The sequence below is a fragment of the Leucopleurus acutus genome, assembly GCF_964270905.1.
Source record: "Leucopleurus acutus genome assembly, chromosome: 2".
Lineage (NCBI taxonomy): Eukaryota > Metazoa > Chordata > Mammalia > Artiodactyla > Delphinidae > Leucopleurus > Leucopleurus acutus.
This window is the reverse complement of record NC_139143.1, coordinates 175009381-175018793: the sequence shown is the minus strand read 5'-3', so window position 1 is coordinate 175018793 and position 9413 is coordinate 175009381. Positions and strand designations below refer to the sequence as shown.

Sequence of the window (9413 nt, the reverse complement as noted above, 5' to 3'; positions counted from 1 at the left end):
GTCTGTGAAGGAGCAGCCAGCATCTGTCCTTCCATTTCACCTCCTATTTGACCACAACTCTGACATCAGCCCTCTTTAGGAATGCAATGCTCGATTTCCTGGGAAATCCTGAAAGAGCTGGAGACACGAGAGGGAAGGAAACAAGGGCTGCTGATAACAGGCTAGTGTCTCAAAGCCTTCAAATCTACATGGAATACGTTCTCAGACCTGGGATCTTGAGGCTGAGGGGGAAGAAGCACAGGAGTGCCCCGAGGGAGGCATAAAGAAGCAAGGACCACAAAGAACTCTCCTTGGTGGCTGAAGCGGTCACAAGAGTGGCCCAACTGTTTAGCTGGAGCCAAAAAGACTAACAAAAACTCAGAGAATGCAAATAATTAAATGCTCGTTGCTATAGGAATTGCTGGTACTTAACTTACCTAAAAAAGTCCCAAGACATCACTCCTATTTGAAATGAGAGCACAGGCCCACAGAGAGGTAAGCACATCTCTAGTTAGCAGCAACATCAGGATGGAAATGGGTGAGTGTTGACTTCTCTCTAGTGTGATTATGCAACGAGACTGCTGTTTCTGGTTAACTGAATGTTCCAATTACTTGTACGTGTTCACTGATATCAGAAAAATGTCAAGCTTGTTGGCAGAGTATGGAACGTACAGAAGGTGTCGTGGGTGGTGGAATGGAAAGAGGATGAGCTTTGGAGTCAGACGTGGCTTTGAATCCTCATCTCAGCCACTTTCTAGCTCTGGCTAGGAACCCTGGGGTAGTTTACTTAGTCCCCCTGAGCCTCGATTTTCCCATCCAAAGATAAGGATGAAATATTTATCCCTGATAGGATTTCATAAGGATTAAATGTTAATATATGTAAAGTATCTTGTACATATGTGGTCAATAGTGTATTAATGTTATTATTCTCATTTCTTGTCCATGATTAAAAGTTAATCAATAAGAGAGTACTTAACTCAATACCAGATATTAATGTAGTTTCATCTCTGCTGGTAGGGACCCAAGGTCAGGAAACAACGGGTATTAAGAAAATAAAAGGTGAAAACTTAAATATTGTCCAAATTGAAGAGCATAACCAAGGCTGCTATGTTTGGATGTTCAGGCTGTTTACCACTCAACACAGGGGTACAGTTCACACAAACCCAATGTAGATGGTGCCCTCTGGATTTGTTCAGTACAATCTGAACAGTCATATGTGGTGGCTTTCAAGATAATAGATGATTAATAGTCTTCAATGAATAATTGGATGTTTTGTAAAAGGAGACCAGAAAGCAATTAAAGATGTCTTTGGATTTGATGGTTGCAAGGGCCCTTGGGGATTATCTAGCTCAAATTCCTAATTTTTCAGATGAGGAAACTGAGCTCCAGAGAGGGAAAGGGATATGCCTCATGCAGGGCAGAACTGGGACAAGAACCACGTCTTTGGTTCTTTGCTGATTGCCGTTCATGTTGATGAACAACTTTCTTTGTTGGTAGGAGTTAGTATTCTGAACTACATCTTTTTTAAAAATGTATTTATTTTTGGCTGTGTTGGGTCTTCGTTGCTGCGCATAGGCTTTCTCTAGTTGCGGCGAGCGGGGGCTGAACGGGCTTCTCATTGCGGTGGCTTCTCTTGTTGTGGAGCACAGGCTCTAGGCGTGGGGGCTTTGGTAGTTTTGGCACACGGGCTCAGTAGTTGTGGCTCACGGGCTCTAGAGCACAGGCTCAGTAGATGTGGCGCATGGGCTTAGTTGCTCCGCAGCATGTGGGATCTTCCCAGACCGGGGCTTGAACCCGTGCCTCCTGCATTGACAGGTGGATTCTTAACCCCTGCGCCACCAGGGAAGCCCTGAACCACATCTTAAACTTCCATAGAGAAGGAGGATTTATAGCTGCTTTGCTTCTTTTAATCTTTGTCAGGAGCAGACTCAGGATAGCTAAGCAGAAATTTGTTTAGCTCTGAGTCTTTGCAAGTTTTCTCAGGTCACAGGATTCCTGTCAAGCAACACCCTTGAAAACATTTTGTTTGCTTCTGCTTTGACTTGATATTAGCTGGCAAGCTGTGTGGTTTAGTAATACCCTCAACCGGGTTGCTAGGTTGGTAGTAATCTGAGAACAATGTCTCTGGAGGCCCGCTGAGCTCCTCTGAAGGTTGCTATGGAGAATTGATGAACTGCTCCAAATTATAATTCAGAATTAAACAGGCAGAGCCTTAGTGGGGCCTATGGGAGACAGCAGGAAGCTGATATCGGGCAGTAAGTGCCTTGGGCTTCCAATTAATAGTCGGCTATGTATTGCCAATTCATTTTCCCTATCCTCCACCGCCAGAAATCAGCCAGTAAATGGATAGGTTGGAGGCAATATGCCACTAGGTGCCATGGGGTTGCCAGGAAGGCTAGTTGGTCTCTATCAGTGGCATAGACTTGAGGAATTCAGAGAGTGGAAGAGTGCTGAGGGCTGACGCCTTTGGGAGGGGACTGTGTGGAGGAATTGAACCTGAGCCATGCTGTGATCATTGGGTAGGTTTGGAGCAGAGGAGGTAGAAAAGATGAGAAGGGGAATGCATTTTAGGTGGGAGAAATGACAAGCTCAAAGGCTTAGAGGGAGAAATATACCAGATGTGTCTGGGAAACGAAATATGGATCAATCTAGTTGGAATAGTGAGAAGTTACGAAAGGAAGCTTGGTCTAGCTTGGTAGGTTCTTAATCTCCAAGCTGTGGGGTTTTGACTTTACCCTGAAGGTAATGGAGAGCTATGAAAGGTTTCTAAGATGTAGGCAGCATTGGTAAGTAACTTCAATTTAGTCTTTGAGTCTTTGACCTAAATATAGGTAGAAGAATAAGAAGGGATGCTGAATGACCAAAAGGGTAGATTATGCTGGTCATTTGCCCACTGCTCTCGGTCCTTATCTGCCTTTCTGTGCTCTGCTATGTATCAGAGAGAGACAAATGATACTTTCCAGACTCCCGAGCTAGCCGGTTTCTGTTTAGGTTTTATCAACAAAAGGCACTGGAAGATGAAAGGAAGAGAGAATTGCCTCCCTTTCTGACTCTGGTTTCTTGTGGTGTCTTTGGCATCAGTGACAGCAGTACCACTGAGCAGTACGGCGTTGGTGGTGGTGACAGCATTGGTTCTAGTGACAATGGCAGCAGTGGATCTGGGTGGTGCCTGTGGACACAGGAGCAACAACCTGTAAGTGCAGGCTCCCGGGCTCCTGCTCAGATAACTGGGCTCCAACAACCAACAGGAACCTTAGGGATACTGTGCCCCGGGCTTCAGGTAACATTTTTGCACTTCTAGCCCAGAGTGGTGATGGTTTCCTGAAGTTAATAATCTTTGAGTAATCGCCCCTCTCCTCTTCTGCTCCTCCATCTTTTCTAATACTCTTGTAGCCAGTTCCTTTATTAAATTCTTCTGTCTGAAATACCTAGAACTGGTTTGCTTTCCTTTGATTGGATCCTGATTCATACAGTACCTAGTATACTTTCTTCACTTGGTTTCTACGGCACCACACAGGGTTCCCCGCCCCATCCTAGTAGACACTCTTTTTCAATCTCCCTTGCTGGCTGATTCTCCCTCTTCAACTTGACTCTTCATATTGGAGTGCCCCAGGGCACGAGAATGGTTAATGACTTTCACGTGAATAGTTAATTTTCCAGCGATCTAAAGCCTTAACCTTATCTGAATACAGCTCCATCACCCAGGAGCACGGGAATACTTTCTTTTTATTGATGGGGAAATTTAAGATTTCTTGCCCTAGGGACTATTTTATTCATACCATCTTGAGAGGTGATGCCACATGTTGCTTCTACCTCTGAAGCTGAGGCTAATCCCAGATTATTATAGCTGAAGAGGAGTCAAAAAGGATTTGCTCACTTGTAGGACAGTCACTCAGTAAAAAATAGGATTGTCCCCAGTAAAAAACCCACAATCCCAGCACTGGTCATCTCCTTTGCAGGTTCAGAAACTACTTTTTTGTTGAGCCCACCCTGAAATCTATCAAATTCGACAATATAGAGTATCCCAGTAAAATGCTTACACTTTTCAGATGTTAGCAATATAAAACGTAAACCACCATTTAAAATAATGAATTACTGCTGATGGGCATTAGTGGTTCTAAGATAACTAAAGTATCTCAGCAATATTGAATGTTACAATCTATAAACATGGTGTACACCTCTCTGTTTAATTAGGCCTTCTTTAATTTGTCTTGGCAATGTTCCGTCAGAATTTTCAGTTTTATGGTCTTGCATGTGTTTTGTTAAAATTATGAAAATGAATTCTGCAATTTTATATCTAACTTTTTTTCTTAATATTACTTTCAAAGCATTCTATCACGTCCTTTAAGGGTTTTATTAACATTTGTGGGACTTCCCTGGCGGTCCAGTGGTTAAGACTCCACGCTTCCGCTGCAGGTGGCAATGGTTTGATCCCCAGTGGGGGAGCTAAGATCCTGCATGCTGCGTGGTGCAGCCAAAAAAAAAAAAAGTAATGGCTGCATAATCCAGGTGGCAACTTTTAAACCACTAATATTACTGGTTTTGCTTAATACCTTTCCTTAGTGATAATTTCTGCACCATGTTTCATTTTATTTTTTAGTTTTTTTAGTTTTTGTTGTTGTCGTCTTATTGCACCAAGTTTTATAACATCAGTTTTATTGTATTAAGCAGGTCCAGTGCTGCACTGAGCCCCTTGAGGAATACAGCCTAGAGTAATTGCAGGCTCAGTTCCAAAGCCAACACTTCAAATAAAGAGATGTTTTAGTGCAAATGTCAGTTTACCTTGAATATCTTCCTAATCATGTAAGCAAGATTTTCTTGCCAACATTAGAAGTATTAGTCCATGATCTCTTAGCTACTTCATTGTGGTTAAAAAATCTTCTACATTTTGACCACATCAAACTTAAAAACTTTTGTGCATGAAAGGACACAATCAACAGAGAGAAAAGGCAACCTATGGAATGGGAGAAATTATTTGCAAATCATATGTCTGATAAGGGGTTAATATCTAGAATAAATAAAGAATTCCTAAAACAAACAAACAAAAAACCCCAAATACCCCAACCAAAAAATAGACAAAAGACTTGAATAAACATTTCTCCAAAGATGAATACAAGTGGCCAACAAGCATGTGAAAAGATGCTCAACATCACTAATCATCAGAGAAACGTAAATCAAAACCACAATGACATATCACCTCACACCCATTAGAAAGGCTATAAAAAAAAAATAAGAAGGGTTGGTGAGAATGTGGTAAAATTGGAACCCTTGTGTACTGTTGTCAAGATTGTGCAATGGTGCGACCACTATGGAAAACAGTATGGAAGATCCTCAAAGAACTAAGAATAATACTACCATGTGATCCAACAATTCTATTTCTGAATATATATCCTAGAGAATTGAAAGGAGGGTCTCAAATAGTTATTTGTTCAACCACATATAGAGTAGCATTATTCACAACTGCCAAGGGGTAGGAGCAACCCAAATGTCTATCAACAGATGAATAAACAAAATATAGTATATGCATACAATGGAATATTATTTAGCCTTAAAAAGAAAAGAAATCCTGTCACACGCTACAACATGGTTGAAACTTGAGAATGTTATGCTGAACAAAATAAGCCAATCACAAAAAGGTAAATACTGTATGATTCCACTTATATAAGGTATGTAAAGTAGTCCAATTCATAGAGACAGAAAGTGGAATGGTGGGTACCAGGGGCTGGTGAGCGGGGGGAAAAGGGGGGTTGTTTAATGAGTATAGAGCTTCAGATTTACAAGCTGAAAAAGTTCTGGAGATCTGTTTCACAACAATGTGAATATACTTAATACGACTGAACCGTACACTTAAAAATGGTTAAGATGGAAAATCTTATGTTAGGCTTTTTCACTACACACAAAAAAATAGTCTCTATTTTGCTATATTTCAAGGATTTTGTGGGGGAGCCCTACTGATTCAATCTTTACTCAAATCTAATCTTGAACTTAAATGTCTCTATAATACTCTATGTTACTAGATGGCTGTGCTGAATTCCATCACAAAGAGTATAAACCCACAATCATTCAATCAACAAGCATTTAGCGAGCCTCTTTCTGGTATGTGAGGTGGGCATCTGTTACATTCTGGAGTTACAGAGCTGAGTAAACGGTTTTTGCCCAGGAACTTGCAGGCTTACCCTGTTGTGCTGTCTGATTCTGTTTGAAGCAAATCAGTACAGGCCATCCCTGACACATTCCTGGAGACCTGAATCATGTCCACTCCCTCTGCTGTGTTCAACTGCTGATAGAGTCCTGGGGACTAAATAGAACTCTCATGGGTCAGTGAGATGAGAGTGAGATGAGACTGTCTTCAAAACCCAACCAACTTAGGACAAGACTGACTTCTTCCAGAATGCTCTGAATTTCTCCTGCCCATCAGAAGACTGGTAAGGATGATTCTTTGCAAATATGTGGCCAGCTGAACCTGACCTTCCCCACAGCCCTCTGATCCTTGGTTTAATGCTCGAAATATAAGCCTCCCCATTATATATCTTATTTCACACCCTCGTCTGCATTCTGCTCTGTGTTGCCTCTTCCTACTGCTTTGCTCCCCTAAAGCCTCCCACTGCACCCCCTGGAGCCTCATCCTATGCTAAGCAAACCCTACCAAGGAGTGTGAGCTCTTCATGGAAATTTCCCTCTACCTCTTGGCTAATAGAAACCCAGAGCTCCTCCGAGAGATTTCTCTGCAGCTCTCTCAAAAGGATACTATGCATTGCCCACATCTCGAACACCTGGGGTCAGAAGGTAGGTTAGCAGCCCTCCTTCCTTCCCCGGGCTACTTCTGAACTATTTCTAGTATGAAGGTCCTTGGTCCTACAACTACCGTATAACCTGAGAGCAGGGCAGTACACCCATCTCTGCCCTGCTCTCTCCCCACTTCCTTCATCTCCTCTCAGTCACTGCAAATTTTGGAGGTGTTATCATTAAGAATGTGGGCTTTGGGGCTTTCCTGGTGGCGCAGTGGTTGAGAGTCCGCGTGCCGATGCAGGGGACACGGGTTCGTGCCCCGGTCCGGGAAGATCCCACATGCCCCGGAGCGGCTGGGCCCGTGAGCCATGGCCGCTGGGCCTGCGCGTCCAGAGCCTGTGCTCCGCAACGGGAGAGGCCACAGCAGTGAGAGGCCCGCGTACCGCAAAAAAAAAAAAAAAAAAAAAAGTGAACAGAAGAAAATAATTATAAATTGATATATGTTTTATGAAGAGTTTGAGACAGAATGAAGGAGAACCATGATGGGAAGGGGGTTAGGGAATGAGGTGCCATTTAAGCTAACACCTGAAGGAAGAGAAGGAGGATGAAATGAGATAAAGCAGGTGGAAGCACTCAGCATGTGTCAGTGATGAGTATTACTGTTAGCATTGCTCTAGTCAGCACCTGGCTCTGAGGCTTCCTGTGAGTTTTCGGTGTCCATGTACAAGACCCGTTCCACACCCATCCTGCTAGTTCTCTTTTCTTTTCCCCACTTCCTAGAACTTTATTAAAGAAAAAGCAATGATGGTAAATCTCTAGACCATCATCCATTTTCTGGGGTTTCTCCTTTGAAAATGTGACATTTGATTTCCAAACATACGCCAGAGCGTACATGGTTCCCAATTGTACTAAGCAGGTGAGAAGCTGAAATCCTACAAGGTTCGTCCTCCAACTTTCCCCAGCCTGTGGTCTGTCTTTGGATCAGCAAGAATCGCCTGAACAGCCACTCTGGCTGCATTCACTTTTGTCTGCAGCCCTCTGAGCTCTTCTATATGCAACAGAATTTGAGCAGCTTCATGGAGAACTGCATTTCCTGTGTCCAAACCAAGAATATGCTTGTCTAAAGCAACAGGCAAGCCTTCTTTTGTTCAATTTCCTCCAGCAACTACATCCTGTTCAGGAGGTCCTGGACCATAATGAGAATTGCCTTTTTTTACCTCGTTACCTTGTTACCAGGTAATCACTGTGACGCTGAACCCAAAGGAGGTTAGCAAAGCCTTTACCCCAGCCTTCCTAGCAGGATTATTTACATCCAAACTGATCAATGGCTCTGCATTTTTAGTTGCACTGTCTGCATGTTTTGCACCATCAGGTCCCAAGTCTTTGTATTATTCAGCATTACCTCCATAGTCAACAGCTAAATCAAGAAGCCAGCCAATTGCTACTTGGCGATCTTGAAAAACCAGTTCATGGCGCTGAGATACCTTTCAAAGAACTTGGGTCAGTCACTGCTGTGAACGTTTCTTAAATTATTTCTGTCTTTAATCTCATAGTGTCTGGTTTTCTGGTCTTCGAGCCAAATAATTGTTTCTAAATTCTGTTTCATCTTTGCACTGTAGTTGGCAGGATTGCGGTGGTCCCAGCTTCTGGCTGTGGTCCCCCAGGCTTCAGCCAGGAGAGGAGAGGGGAAGAGGAGTGGGTGACTCAGGCACCAGCAACGTGGTGAGAGCAGCCTGTTGGTTCTTTGACCTCCTCAACTCCAGTGACCTTCCCCTCCGTTCCACCTTAGGTACCCACCGTAATGGCCACGGCCTGGACCTTGCATCATCGTTTCTTAAATCTGGGACCATACCCTCTCATCCTTCCACATTTTTTAAACCCAGTTGCTCCCACAATACCTGTTCTTCAAATTTGTTAAAACTGCCAAGCCCCTGGCCTCTCCGTTGTCTCCCTTTCTATTCAGTTCTAAGGTTCTAATTTCCTTTCCTGCCCAGGAAAGACCGAATGCCTTTACCACGTCTTTGCCAATCACTCCTCTTTTGCCCCACCGTCCAGTTATACCTGGATGCTGTTGGTGTTTGTGCCATAACAAGGTCATGGTCTCTCTCTCAACTGGGACTTCACTGTTGCCTGGCAATCTTTCTGTACCTTCCTGATCAGCTTTCTCTTTCATACTTAATTTTTTATTTATTTATTTTTAACATCTTTATTGGAGTATAATTGCTTTACAAGGGTGTGTTAGTTTCTGCTTTATAACAAAGGGAATCAGCTATACATGTACATATATCCCCATATCTCCTCCCTCTTGCGTCTCCCTCCCACCATCCTATCCCACCCTCCCTATCCCACCCCTCTAGGTGGTCACTAAGCACCGAGCTGATCTCCCTGTGCTATACGGCTGCTTCCCCAAAATATGGAACGCTTCACGAATCTGCTTCCCAAAAATATGGAACGCTTCATGAATTTGAGCGTCATCCTTGCGCAGGGGCCACGCTAATCTTCTCTGTATCGTTCCAATTTTAGTATATGTGCTGCTGAAGCAAGCACCTCTTTCATACTTTAAACCTTCTGCATTCTCCTCAAATGTCTTCCCTATAGAATAGAAGGGGATATAGAACTTTTCATGTGTTACTCTCTTGTTGTCCTGCCAACCCACAGCTGTATAGCAGAGGCTGCCCGAGCTCTGCCCATGTCCCCTTGGATTC

General features: G+C 43.4%; 1 pseudogene across 1 annotated transcript; it reads right to left on the bottom strand.

The window, feature by feature from the left end:
- Nucleotides 1–7640: 7640 nt before the first annotated feature.
- Nucleotides 7641–8536, bottom strand: LOC309975002 (RNA transcription, translation and transport factor protein-like; annotated as a pseudogene). The gene is made up of 2 exons: nt 8502–8536; nt 7641–8373 (listed from the first exon to the last, which is right to left on the bottom strand). The product of its transcript is annotated as an RNA transcription, translation and transport factor protein-like (transcript).
- Nucleotides 8537–9413: the final 877 nt, after the last annotated feature.